This window comes from Notechis scutatus, chromosome 1, assembly GCF_049901735.1.
Source record: "Notechis scutatus isolate UNSWTSFEM ecotype Mainland chromosome 1, rNotScu1.2, whole genome shotgun sequence".
In the NCBI taxonomy this organism is placed as follows: Eukaryota; Metazoa; Chordata; class Lepidosauria; order Squamata; family Elapidae; genus Notechis; species Notechis scutatus.
This window is the reverse complement of record NC_142009.1, coordinates 65,641,758-65,656,359: the sequence shown is the minus strand read 5'-3', so window position 1 is coordinate 65,656,359 and position 14,602 is coordinate 65,641,758. Positions and strand designations below refer to the sequence as shown.

Sequence of the window (14,602 nt, the reverse complement as noted above, 5' to 3'; positions counted from 1 at the left end):
GCAGCTATTGAGCTGGAAGTCTACATAGCTCACCGGCAGGACAGGAGTAGAACTTCTGGCAAGAGCAAAGGGGGAGATTTAAGCCTTTATGTGAAGAAAAACTGGTATATCAATACAAAGACTGTAGACAGCCACTGCTCCATGGATCTGGAGTATATGACTCTTAAATGTAGACCCATATATCTTCCACAGGAATTCAGTGTGATTTTGATTACTGCAGTCTATATCCCACCTGGTGCCAATACTACCATAGCTTTGGGATTCTTGTATAACACTGTTAGTAATCCACAGAATAAGTATCCTGATGCTGTGCATATTATAGCGGGGGACTTTAATCAAGTTGATTTAAAAGCAGTGCTCCCTAAATTCTATCAGCATGTTAAGCATGCTACTAGAGGAGCAATCATATTGGACAAAGTATATACCAACATCAAACATGGCTATAAGGTTATACAATTACCACATTTGGGACAATCAGACCATATGTCACTGCATTTAGCACCGGCATGCATCCCTCTTAGGAGTCAGGCTCTGCCTTTAATAAAGACAGTGAAATCTTGGCCAGAAGATACTTCCCAACAACTTCAGGATTGTTTTGAGAGCACAAATCTTTTACCACCCTGACCTAGAGGAGCACATTGCAACTGTTCTGTGCTATATCAAACACTGCACAGATATTATCACTGTGGATAAACGTATTAGGATCTATCCCAATCAGAAACCCTGGATGACCGAGGAAGTCCAGCGCCTCTTGCGTTACAGGACCAAGGCCTTTTGGTCCGATGATGGGGCAAGATACAGTGTTGCCAGAGCTAATCTGAAGAAAGGTATTCGGAAGGCCAAAACTGATTATAAGAAGAAGACTGAGGATAATTTTTATAACAATAACAGGAGGCAGGTATGGCAAGGGATTCAACAAATTACCAACCATCAACCAACCAATGTCATCCCTGCTGAAGGGGATACTTCATTGGCAGAGGAACTGAATCATTTCTTTGCTCGCTTTGAAGTGGAGACATCAGAGACAGATAAAATACAACCATCAGCCAATTGTAGCCCCCACCTCATTGAGGAACAGGAGGTGAGGAGCATTCTGAGGGCTGTGGACCCTAGAAAGACTGACGGTATCTCTGGCCGAGTGCTTAAAGACTGTGCTGATCAGTTGGCTGGAATCTTTATCAGGATCTTCAATCGGTCTTTATCCCAGTCCACTATTCCATCTTGTTTGAAGGCTTCCACCATTGTTCCGCTGCCAAAGAAGTTCCCTATCAATAACCTCAATAATTACAGACCAGTGGCACTCACTCCTATCATCATGAAGTGCTTTGAAAAATTGGTCTGCCGGCACATCATTTCTGGTCTTCCGCATACATTTGATAAACACCAGTTTGCATACAGAAGAAATAGATCTATCAAGGACGCTATAGCCATCACTCTTCACACTACTCTGACTCATCTAGAACAGCGGGGGAAGGGGGCTATGTGAGGATGCTTTTTGTAGATTTTAGCTCTGCATTTAACAAAATTCTTCCACATAGACTAATGTCTAAACTTCTGGACGTTGGACTTTCTTATTCAATCTGCCTTTGGATTATGGATTTCCTGTCTGGCTGCTCACAGAGGGTCAGATTAGGTAATCATACCTCTTCAGCCTTTATTCTTAACACTGGTACACCACAGGGTTGCATGTTGAGTCCCTTACTCTATACTCTTTATGTGCATGACTGCATTCCCACTCACACGAGTAATACTATTACTAAATTTGTGGATGATACAACAGTGGTGGGACTCATCTCCAGGGGGATGAGTTTGTCTACTGAGATGAGGTGGACTGGTTGCTTTTGTCGTGTGGAGACAATAACTTGATCCTCAACACCAATAAGACCAAGGAGCTTATAGTGGATTGTAGAAGGAACAGATCAGACATCCAGCCCTTGCTTATCAATGGAGGAATAATCATGACTTTTAAAAGTAAAAGGAAGGTTTATAAAGTTGGCTTATTTGATCAAGGTTAAAATGTATATTATTTTTTCTAAAAGCTTTTAATGTTTTTTTTAAACACAGGACTGAATAATGAGGCTTTTAACATTCATTTATAGATAAGATATGGGAAGAAAAGATGTTTTCTTGTATTTTTACAGAAAATGACAAGCTATAGTATTAAAATTGAAGGGAAGTGTTAAAGTTGAGAAGACATTTCTGAGAGGAGATGGAAAGATGATAATACATTAATTTGTGAGACATTACTTGAAGAGATTAAAAATTATTTTTATTATTTTTTCAGATAGCTCTTAGTAGAGTTATAATCTGATTGAATGATAAGGCTTTAATGATTGCTTTTAGATAGAAGGTAAGAGGTTTTACACTATTGTAGTTTGCAAGAAAATAAATTATTGTGTAAATGAAAGGAATATGAAATTGAGTTGCTTGTTTAAAATTTGTATATAATGAAGTCATTTTTATGTTATAAAGAGGTATGCATTCCCGAGATTCCTTTATCACTGAGACATAAAGTATCATTTAATTTAGTAGAATTAAAAGAATGAATCAGGTAGCGTTAATTGGGAGTGAGAGATTCTGCAGGGTTTGGTATTATGTGTACTCCTATTTAAAATCTGCATGAAGCTTCTGGGTGGGATCATCTGTCACCATGAGGTGAACTATCCGTTTGCTGATACAAACTCAGTTTTTATCTCTTTCCTTGGTGAACTAAGTGATGTGGTTCATGGGGGGGGGTGTTCTACCAGTTCGCACCTATTCACTAGAACCGGTTGTTAACATTCTAAGCAGTTCGGAGAACCAGTTGTTAGAAGAAATTACTGGCCTAATCCTGTAAGGAAGGCAGGAAGGAAACATTCTGGTGTTGCTTATAGAAACTGCCTCTCCGTTAATCCTTATTACATTCTTGGCAGGACTAGACTTCCTGTCTCAGGAACATCTCTGGAGTTTTTTCCCCTTCCTTTGTTGGTACTTTACTTGTGTGGAGTGACCATTCAAAGTTGCAATGGCACTGAAAAAAGTGACTTATGACCATTTTTCACACTTACGACTGTTGCAGCATCTCCACAGTCTTGAGAGGCCAGGCGAGGAGATGTGTACCTCGATGTGAGTGATATTGAGTTGGCCACGCCCAGCCAATAACATGACCACCAAGCCATGTCCACCCAGTCACATGACCACCAAGCCACGCCCACCACCTAAGCCACGCCCACAGAACAGGTTGTTAAAAATTTGAATCCCACCCCTGATGTGGTTGACATCTAGCCTGAATGCATGGAGAGGCTATAGTTATTTGGATGGGGAACAACAGGCTTCAGCTGAACCCTGGCAAGAATAAATAGTTCTGAGCTTTGGGGCCTTCTGGTTCCATCTTTGATATTGGATGGGATGTCAGTGCCCCTAGACCCAGTGTGCAATTTGAGGGTCTTCTAGACTCATGACTGTTTGTCGAAGAACAGTTGGCAGTTGTAGGTTGAAGATCACCTGGTAGCTTCAGCTGCTTCAGAATGCAGCTGAATGGACAACGAAGCGTAGTCCCAAGAAAGATTCACATTCCATCTGTATTCTGTGATCTCCATTGGTTGCCAGTTTGCTTCCAGGTATAATTAAAGGAGCTGGTTTTGACCTTTAAAGCCCTACATGGCATAGATCGGGTTATTTGAGGGTCTTTGTCTTCCTAATTACATCTACCCATTCCAATATGCCAGGCAAGAGGGGAATACTGTGGGTCCTGTCCCCAAATTAGCACCATGTGGCAGGACTCAGGTGGTCTGTTTTTTTCTGCTATGGCCCACATCCTCAAGATAATCATTCCTGCCAAGTTGAGGATAGCCCAATCTCTATTAGCCTTCTGGAATGCTCTTAAAACATGTGCACTTTTTTTTCCTAGCAACCTTGGGGATCCCAGAGAGATTCTTCAAGTTGGATGCATCACATTAAATGATGTTTGTTCTCCAGCTTTGGGGGGTTTGTTTATGTTATATATTTTATTTATTTGTTTGCTTTGTTTTGTTTTTAGACTGTTTTGAGGCTTTTAACGGTTGTTGTGTTGTTTGCCACCCAGAATCACATGTTTGTAATATGAAGAGCTATATAAATATTAAAAAAATCTTTTACATTTGAGACAGAAGCCATCAGGTCATGATTTGGCAGGAGAACATCAAAGAATTCTGCTAGAAATGACATTCAGGCGATAATTTGGGCAGGGTGCCTTCTGTTGGATTAGGAAAAGGAAAGGACACTTCGAGAATGGGCAGAGAACTAAAATAACACTTTTGCCAGCTTACAAGATTACTTCATAACAAAAAGTCTTTGGGGAGAAAAATCTATTTGGGTTTTTTAATATGGCAAAAACAGCTATTATGGGAGGGTTTTGTGATTTATCAGGCTTTGTGATTTATCACTTAGTAAAGCAGCAGTTGCAACAATATGCAAGCAGGGTGAAAGACATTTGCCACAGGATAACTTCCATAGAATAATAGGTTTTTGTATGGCATCCATCCAATTATACCAAGAAGTCCACTCTTTTTATCACTATATAATTTAAATAGGTTTTTGAAATCATGTGTCTCCAAAGCAGAAATGATAGAAAGCAATTGCTTAAGAGAAGTAAATTATCCAGAACAGAAACAAAGATTGAAGCATAAAGCGGCTTAGTCAAAGTGGAACACTTAGGGATCTGTTGATAATAAAAGTTAATGGTCCCTAGAAAAATTCTCAGACTTTTTTAGTAGAGTATGGAACATGTTACTGTACAAGTAATATGACTGGGTTTTAAATTAGATTCCCAAATTTGGTGTCCCAAATAAAAAGCTTCTGAGAAGTAAAAATGCAGTTTTTTGCTGTATATTTTATACCCTTCAGTGTCATATGTGACAAAAATGCCTTCCAATGTGGTTTTCAAGAGCTACCACTGGAAAGTTATCCACATACTGTATTAGTTTTGCTTCTTCAGGAAGGGTTAGTGTTTTTTTGTGAACGGTTTGTTTGTTTATTTGTTACATTTATATAGCTGCCCCTCTTTCAATAAACTGAGCGGCTCCTAATCAAAGTAATGTTGCAAATATCCAAATCCCTGGAGTAAACATGCCCAAGTGTTCTTGTTTTATGAGAGGTAAAAAAATAACAGGTTCAGGTGGGTTTTGTGGCTAATTAAGCCTTCAAAATGGTTACATTATTTGAATTCACAGTATTTGAAGTGATGTTTCTATAGAAAATGTGGCAATTGGTTCCAACTCAATAGAAACCCTTTTTTTGAACTATTACCATCTGGCAGACGGTACAGAATAATAAAAACAAGTACAAATAGGCTGAAAAACAGTTTCTATCCCAGGGCAGTAGCTCTTTTGAATTCTACTGTATAGTACAGTGTTGGTGCGGTGTTGGGGGTTTTCGGTTCGATGTGTGCAATGTGAAGGATGTGTGTTTGTGTTTATTTTCATGGTCATGGTCATGATGTGCACTGAAGATGGTGTTTGATTTCATTGTACAAGGTGCAATGACAATAAAGTAAAGTAAACTAAACTAAATAGATAATAAAAAAATTTAAGCATAACTTTTATATCTATATTAATGAAATATTATAGTAAAGGATAAAAATATAAATGTTATGGTTAAGAAAGTCACAGAATTTTTTAAAAAAACAAAAAATATATAAATATTCCTAAAGGTAAACTTACCCTGACAAAAATATCTTAATTGCCTTTCAAAATATTTTAGCAGCATAGACTGAACTGTTGTCTCTTTGTTTATAATCTTTATAATATGCTGGTAGATGCAGAGTGCTCTAGCCACATCAGAGCGAATTTGCATGCTCCAATTGAGGTTAGGGTCAGCATCCATAATTAGCAGTGTCTAAAACCCGAGCCACAACCGCTCATGTGCTAGCCTGACATTAACTGAATTTTGGGCTGCCTAAAACACAGTCTGGTATCAATTGATAATTTGTACTAAATCAAATACCATAATATTTGAATTCACATTAATTGCAACCTATCCGAATCAAGAATCTGTTTATAAAAGGATACAATGAAGGAGACAGAACAAAGATTTATGACAGTAAAATGAGTGGTTTGGCAAGGATAGTAATAAATACTACAGTATTAGTACAGGGATAGTATTTGGAACAATGGGAGGAAAAGGAATTGCATAGTGATTAACCCCAAACAAAGTGACATAATTTTTTCCTCGTTTGTCCATTCTGCCCCATTTTGGAATGTAAAAAATAGGGATCAAAGGTTTTGTCTCAAGATATATTTGTTATTGTGAAATAAGACTCACTGCATGAGAAATTGCTCACAGAGAAGAGTTGATATCAAAGAGATCTTCCAGTTGACCACTTCAGTGACCTCTGGTTTCTCCCTCTATATCAGTGGTCCCCAACCTTTTTTTTATGCCGCGGCCCGGTACCGACATCAGCTGGGCGCCGCCATCTTGTTTTGATGAAAAAGTGCTTCCGGTGAGCTTTTTACCCGGAAAAGCTCACCGGAAGCACTTTTTCATCAAAACAAGATGGCGGCGCCCAGCAAACCAGCGGCCCGGTAGGATTTGTTCCACGGACCGGTACCGGTCCGTGGACCGGTGGTTGGGGACCCCTGCTCTATATCTCCCTCTATATCAAAGAAAATATCCAGCAAATATTATTCTGGTACATCCAGAGAGACGAAGACCCCATTTGTAAATACAGTAAATACTAGCATCCAGTTTACCTAATGAATCCCTAGCCCTAATAAGTGTACTAAAATATAAAAAGTAATGTTAGATCTAAGTTATTCTAGTTCAGAAGTGGAATAAGAAGCTCTGTGCTTCCATGTTCAGATTTTCCTGAGGCAGAAAGCAGAAGAAAAGGGATTGCAGAATAGAGTAAGTTGCACTAGTATATATTAACAAAGTATTCAATCCTGAGACAGGTAGACATACAAAGAGAACAGACTGATCAACAGTAATAAAAATGGAAAGAGAGCCCTGGTTGTGGAAAAAAGCAAGATTAAAGTTTTCCTTTAGAGTTTCAAATTATAAAGGGTGAGACAAAATATTAATAGTTTGGGAGTGAGTTGGTATAGGAATGTAAAATTGATGGCCTGAGTATTGTCACTACATTACAGACATTAAGATTTCTGTCATTCATATTTTTACAATAAAAGTGGACAATAGCTGGAATTTCATCCTATGGTTGACCATTCCATTTTTTGTTGGTAGGAGAGAATTTGGTTTTAAGTTGTTAAATCTGTAAAGCTAATAAATGGTCAGTCTGCATATTTTGTATTGCTATAGTTCCCGGTTGTAAGTACTTACTTCTGCTGATGAATAACATATATGTGTTCTCCAGTCCATAACTGTATCATTAGCTTGTTTTGAATGTCCCCTCACAAAGTACCCATTACTAGGAACTGCAAGATGGTAAATTCCAAAACTACAATGGAGAGCAGTGCAGAATCTGGCTTGGTAATCTCTTCTGGACCTTGGACTGCTTCCATTTCTTCTTCTATCTGCCCGGAAGTGATGGGACCAGATGCCATGAACTTAGTTTTTTTTTAATGTTGATGCAATGAGCATGAATTTAGGGAGACTGGAGACACAATGGAGGACTGGGTTGCCTGGCATGCTATGGTCCATGGGGTCATGAAGACTTGGCAACTGAACAGTTTCAAATAAGCTAATTTACAGAATGCATCCAAAACCCAGGACCCCCACCTGCCATAAGATTTAAATTTGGTGAATTTTATAAAACATTTATGACATAAAACAGAAATGTTCATAAAACATTTTCTCTGCTGCTATTTGACTGTGCTATACGGTACAACATGGGTTAGTTTCAAGGCAGATATACATATCTCTGAACGTCCCAAAGGTGCTTTTCAAAAAGCAACTGGACTTTCTTTGTTTTTTTCCTTGAAGACATTTTACTTCTCATCCAAGAAACTTCAGAACTGAAGAAGCTTCTCGGATGAGAAATGAAATAAGTTCAAGGTTGCTAACCATGACCTGGGTGACTGAGAATCTCCATAGACCAGTGATGGCTAACCTTTTTGGGCTCCTGTGGCAAAAATTGAGCTTGTGCTTGCGCACTCGTGTGCCAGCACCCAGAAAGCAATGTGCACCCCCTCCCCTGCCCATGCACGCGCAGTCTCCCCTTACCTGCACTGCGCCTCACAGCTGATTTTTGGCTGGTTTGGGGCCTTTTTCGGCCTCCCAGAGGCTTAAAAAAAGCCTTTGCAGGCCAAATAATAGGTCCTTTTCATCACTTCCGGTGTTTACATGAAGTGACGAAACAGGGCTATCATTCGGCCTGCAAAATCTGCAGAGGCTTTTTTCAAGCCTTTGGGAGGCCGAAAAAGGCCTCAAACCAGCTGAAAATCATCTGTGAGCTGCAGGTATGCACAGTGCGGTAAGTTTGCCTGCGGCTCACATGCCAGCACAAATGGCTCTGCGTGCCACAGGTTCACCATCACAGCCATAGACATACAGTTCTGAATGTATCCCAGCTTTTCCAGTAAAGGCAATACGTTAAAAGCTCTATCACTGTTGAAGGCATTGAGGAATCTGGTAGGAAATATCTCTGAAGGGATGGTCCAAGGGGTTACATGTTGTCTAGTTTTGGTATTAAAGTTCAAACTAATTTAGGGCCATATAAAAGTGTATCTCTTTCCAAGTGTTTTATGCCAAATGCTGTGATATGGGGGCTCTTTCAGGAACACAGTGAATAATTAATCATTACATCCCAAGGACGTTTCTACTGTGACAAATTCCACCTCCTCCCTAATTCCAGTTCACCCATGGCTCTAACTTTCAAAAGTATTCTAAATAGTCGACAGATCATAGTCCTTTAGAAAATTTGATTTTCTTGTAATAGATAATTAGAATTTTCATCTAAGTGGTTTTCCTGGATTGCTGAATAAAAGATGTGATATTAAACTTGTGATTGATTATATGCCATCAAGGTGTTCTCAATTCTTAACGACTGCATACATAGATTTTCTCTATGTTGATCTGTCTCTAATCTGATTTCCCAAGTTTTCCAACAGTGCACTTATTGGCACTGTAACTGAGTCCATACATCTTGTTGCTGATCATCCAATCTTTTTTCTCTTCCCAGCATTCTTCAGAGAGCTAGGTTTGTGCCTGAAATAAGTTAATTTGAACCTAATCATATCTGCCTTGAATGGGAACGTGGGGTTGATTTGTTCAATTATTCTTTTGTTTTCTTAGATATTCACGGTATTCTCAGGAGTCTTTTTCAACAATAATGTTCAAAAACAACAGTGCTATTTTTATCCTGCCAACTGTGTACTATTCTCAATTAACCGCAGTTAATTTATGGGCCCAGATTCATAGAGCTACTACCTGCTGAGACATCATTTTAAGAACTTGATTCTTAATATTCAATGGTCAGATTATTATAGAGATCAATGGGCCAAATTAATTAAACAAGTGCTTCTGATCCAGCAAACTCTTGTCACAATTTCTCTCCAACTAACCAAGCATCATGAACTTCTCAAGAGAGCTGGTTTTCACATGTGTCCATAATATAATCTAAGCCTGGTTATTTGTTTCAGTGAGAACTTTAACTGATTTGTTCTATGATCATTTGTTTGATTTCTTACCAACCCATGGTATTTTCTGTAGTCCTTTCCAATGCCAAAGTTCAAACGTATCAATGCTCTTTTTTTCCTAGTTTTTTAAAGTCCAGCTTTTACTTTCGTAGAGAGAAGAGCCATTGATTAAACAGTTCTGATCTTTGTAGGTATAGACACATCATGACATTTGAATATCTTTCCATAGCCTTACTGGCTGCTCTAGTGAGTGTAAATATTATGCGTAAACACATATATTTTAAAAATCCCTTGATTCAAAGTTATTTCACTAGAACTCTGTGTGTGTGTGTGTGTGTGTGTGTGTGTGTGCCCATGTGTGTGCAGGTATGCCACTTTAAGTCACTTTAAGACTTATTGAGACTGCCTGGAAAAAATGTAAACATTCTAAATTGATCATAACTATTGTCAAGTTCAAATGCTAATCTGAAGAGACGATTAATTGTACCTGATAGTTTGACAAGGATTGACAAATAACTTGTTACGATCTATACTTTACTGATTTCTGTTTTTCATTATTTATCTTGGACTTCCTTTCAAAAATATTCGTAAAAAATGTATGGGCCCTATACTGTCCTTTCTCCTTTCTCTATATGCATCTTTCTTTGCCCAAGAACCACGTGTTCATTGTTCACTTCTGCTCTTATACTCTTCTGTTTTTCTTTTCATTTACTTCAGTCCTGTTAGCTTTTATCAGTTCTTTATGTCCAATTACTATATGTATCCTTATTCCATATCCCTTTGTTTGCATCCAATGTCCAAATCTGGGTCTCCTTGCATTGCAGAGAAATAAAAGTCTTTTGCCTTCTTAATATCCTTTCATAAGTCTGCGCATTTGGCCAGTCTCTCAAGCATTAATTTAGTTCTAGCAATATACAGTACATATTTTCAATTAAAAATGGGTCCTTGTGGATAAAAACTTTAGCTTCAGCTTAGAAGTTAGGTTCAGCCTACCTATTCATTGGACTTAGTTTTTTTCATCTGTTTAATATCCTATTTCCTGTTTTAGAAATTAGAGTTACATCAGATATTAAACAGTAATAAAGGACAACTGCCTTGTTATATTGCCACATTTAGTATTCAAAGACATTACATTTTTTTCAAAGATTATTTACTCAAATATTAATGATGTTTCTTATAATTAAAATGTTTTTAAAAATACAGGCAAAATAGGAAAGGTAACGGCATGGACCATAATTCTTTAAATTATTGGTTTAGTTGGCACATGGAATAGGAAAACAGTGTGGTTTATGTACATTTAACAGCACAGTCCTTCCTTTAGAAAAATTATAAATAAATCCCATTGGTTTCATTATGGTTCCCCTCCCCCATAAATATTACAGTCCAAGAGACACTTTAAAACTGTAAAAATGTTTATTTAGATCAATTAAGTGGAATTTTAAGTAAATGCATGAAAGATTTCCCCAGGCTATTGGCCATGGAGAATATATTGTTTGGAACCAATATAATACCATAACACTTTGAAACCATCTGTTTTTAAATCATACATGATTCAAATTTCAATTTCTCAATGTATTTCTTTCCAGTATTCTGTTAAAGTCAAGCTTCTATAGCAAATACTGTGTTTTCCTCAAACCATGATTTCTTTTTTTAATGAAAATTGCCCTTGAAATAACAATTTGCAATACAAACATTGTTTTACAATTACAGGTTGTATAGAGTGTAGCTTATAAGCATGGATATAAATTAATACCTACAAGCATTATATTGCAGTACCTGACAGAATTGTCAGCAGTATAAGAAATAAAAGTATTATGGAAGCTAATCAATGAAGATTTTATTTAGTCATAATATGGTGCTTAACAATGTTTCTTTCTACATTTCATATATATTTGTATAAATTTTAGCACTTAGTAATGGTAAAAAGTGCACTGGATTCCAACCCAGATGTTATTTAAATGAATCCAGAAGCTTAATGGGGATCAGGTAAATAAAACAAGTAGGTTTCATGGCACCATTATCTTTATTTGTAACCTGCTTATATTATCAATGTCTCCCATGTTCACTGGCAGAAAAACACTGTATGCATTTTAGAGATTGAACATTGACACTCAGCAGTTAGAAGTTGAATACTGTTTTCATTTACATGTAATAAGCTTAATTAGATTCAAAGATACATTTTATAGTCAGTGGTGCTGGGCCTTTAATTGGGCAGTTCTGTTTGGAATGTATATTTTCTTTTGAGGCTTTGTTTCCTGTTGGATAGAGTTCACTGATCCTATTTGTCATAGCTGGCCTTTGCACTATGTGCTTTTCCAGATTTCTAGAAAACCATCAAAGTGTTGTGTAGATATACACAAAAATTATTACAAATAGATTAAGCACTGTTCCAATTATTCCCAACAGAGCTAAAACAGATTCCTCTTTTTCCTCACTTTCTTCTTGCCTTTTTACATCTTCTAGCGTTGTAATGGCAGCGCTCCTCATTTTTTCTGCAAAGACCTTCACCAGTGTTTGGACTGCTGGCTAGAAAGAAGGAAAAAAATTACTTACTTTGTGGATCCTCCCTCCACTTCACACATATGCATACACACACAAATCCAATATGTACATAACCCACATATTAGTGCACATGTAGTCTGTTTTGTTTTTTTCTAGTAAAAAAAGAGAAATTTATAGTTCATTCCAATCTAATTTTAATTTCTGAACTGAACAGTTTTTTCCCAGAGTCTGCACCTGTACTTTACATAGTAAACATATATGGCTTACTGAAAAACAGATAAACAGGAAATAGACAGGTAGTTAAATTAGTATACAGTATATGTTGATATGTCAATAAGCAAGTTTGATCACATAGCCCAAATTAGGTTAGCCTTTTATATAAAAGGTAGAGTGGTTTAGTGGGTTTTATATCTAAAAATCTGCATGTTGACTGGAAAGGAAAAAAGAGAAAATTGTATAAATGTTGCCATGAAGTGTGGCAACAGATAGCACAATGATGTTAAGAAGGTTTTGAAGAAGTGCTATACAATTTATGATAGATACCAGCTATTGTCTTTTGTTTCCTTTTTGTTTTGTGGTGATTAATATAGATTTAATATTGACTTTTGTTACATGGTTCATCTTATAATATTTTGGTGTCAAAAATGAAGATGTATTCATGCTGGGATTTACAATTTGTTGTATTTAAATATTACTCTGTTGGGGAAAAAATATTGCCAGTCTAATCTGAATGGAGTGCCAGACAGTTTACACACAATATTCAGAAAGGCATATAACTGAATGCCTGTTGAAATTACATGTTTTTGAATATTTTAATTACATTTAAAATTAAAGAGATTGCAGTAATCAAAAATTAATAAACTAATTTACGCTTAAAGATTTGTAAAAGCCTCTCTTACCCTACATTGCATCAGGAATAAAATCTCATCAGACATGCTGCTTACTCCTCACTGCAGTGGAAAAACAGCCTTATCTTCATGGAGGGCTGTTTCTTTCAGTCAGAGCAGAAATTGTATGCATGCATGAACAATTTCTCGATAAATTAGGCTGCAGATGCAATAATGTTAGAATATCTTCCAAGAAATGCAGGCCTTATGTCGGTTATCCATGAAAACAATGTTATATTTGGAAGGAAAACCCTGCTCTTCTTATCCAGGCTGTATGTTTGTTCCCCTTTTCAATTTTTTGAATCTTCGATCAGATGAAGTACATTCTGTACCAACAGTGGATACACAGCTGAGGCTTCCAGATAAAATTTAATCTCCCACTCTTTGTCAAATACATGTAGCTGTTAACCCAAGACATTCCAGAGGCATTTGGTAACGTGCTGTCGATCTTGTGAATTCTCTGAGACGTTTCCTTCGTGTTGCTGAGTTGTAAATCCAAATGTAGTAGATGCAGTAATATTGCCCTGTTTGTATTTTTATCCAGAAGGAACAAAGTTAGTTGTTTTGCGACGAGGATGGGAGTATTACACACCTGCATTCAGAGCATCTGACAAATAATCCCAAGGCATTCTTCAGAGCATTGCATAACTTAGCAGCCAGTCAGATCTGAGGAGTGGAATGTCAGTGGCTTCAGTTGCATACGGTAGTGAGTGGTGACATTGATTAAACATGCAGTTGGCACTTGCTGAATAAAGAACAGCTACAAGTCCCCCTTGCAGACAATGAGTTGCATAACAATGCATGATGGTTCTGCTGTTTCATTGTCAGGCTAGGCACATTTTAATCCAGCAACACTTGTGAAAGTGTGCTGTGTATAAGGAAGCCAAATTGACAAAGTACTATGCTACAAATAACAACCTTAAGGCATTTAAGCCGCAACAGGATTTTGGGTTCTTTTGCTTTTGAGTTTTTTTTTTTTTTCATTTCAACAGCTTTTGGTAGACTGTTGATTCAAAATGGAACTGTCGTTTTGAAATCTATTCATTCCCCTCCTGTTCTCTCTTTGAAGAATACAGGTCAGTGTGAAAATAACATCATGTACAAAATAAATGTTCCCAGCCTTTTGTCATAGGAAGTAATCTGATATTCTGAGCAGGAATTACAGATCTGTGCTAATGCAATTTAGTGTATTAAGTTGTGGGTAATAAAATGCATACTTTCTTAACTGACATATATTTCATTATTAAGAAATTGGTAGACAATTATTTTGGATGAAAACAGTTTTTGCTTGTGTGTTTGCATCCTTTATCCATAATTAGAATTTCTTTCTGTGAATGTAATTTGTTTCAGGTAAATTGTGGTATTTTTATGGTATTTCTTTAAACTTTAAAAACCTCAGATATGTGTTTAGCATAAAAGCAAAGCATATTACAGCACAAAGCCTGATGCAAGATGGTCTCTATCAGCATGGAAATAATTTTGAAATAATTTTGGAATTAATATATACTAATTGTAGGGCTGTTTTATGGAAAAGTTATTTGATTAACAAATTGCTTTGATTATTACATAGCTTAGCGTAAAATATTTTCCAATCTGAAGACATCTGGGGGAGTGTGTTGACAAATACATTTATTTATTTATATGACTTTATATTATTTTAAA

At 36.9% G+C, this 14,602-nt stretch overlaps 1 protein-coding gene and 1 long non-coding RNA gene across 11 annotated transcripts in view; one reads left to right on the top strand and one right to left on the bottom strand.

The window, feature by feature from the left end:
• BIRC6 (baculoviral IAP repeat containing 6) overlaps window positions 1-14,602 on the top strand; it is a 148,850-nt gene that overhangs the window by 104,804 nt on the left and 29,444 nt on the right. The gene's annotated exons all lie outside the window — the stretch shown is intronic.
• LOC148132833 (uncharacterized) lies at window positions 10,946-13,231 on the bottom strand. The gene is made up of 2 exons (XR_015749779.1): window positions 12,953-13,231; window positions 10,946-12,077 (listed from the first exon to the last, which is right to left on the bottom strand). It is a non-coding gene; the product is annotated as an uncharacterized LOC148132833 (long non-coding RNA).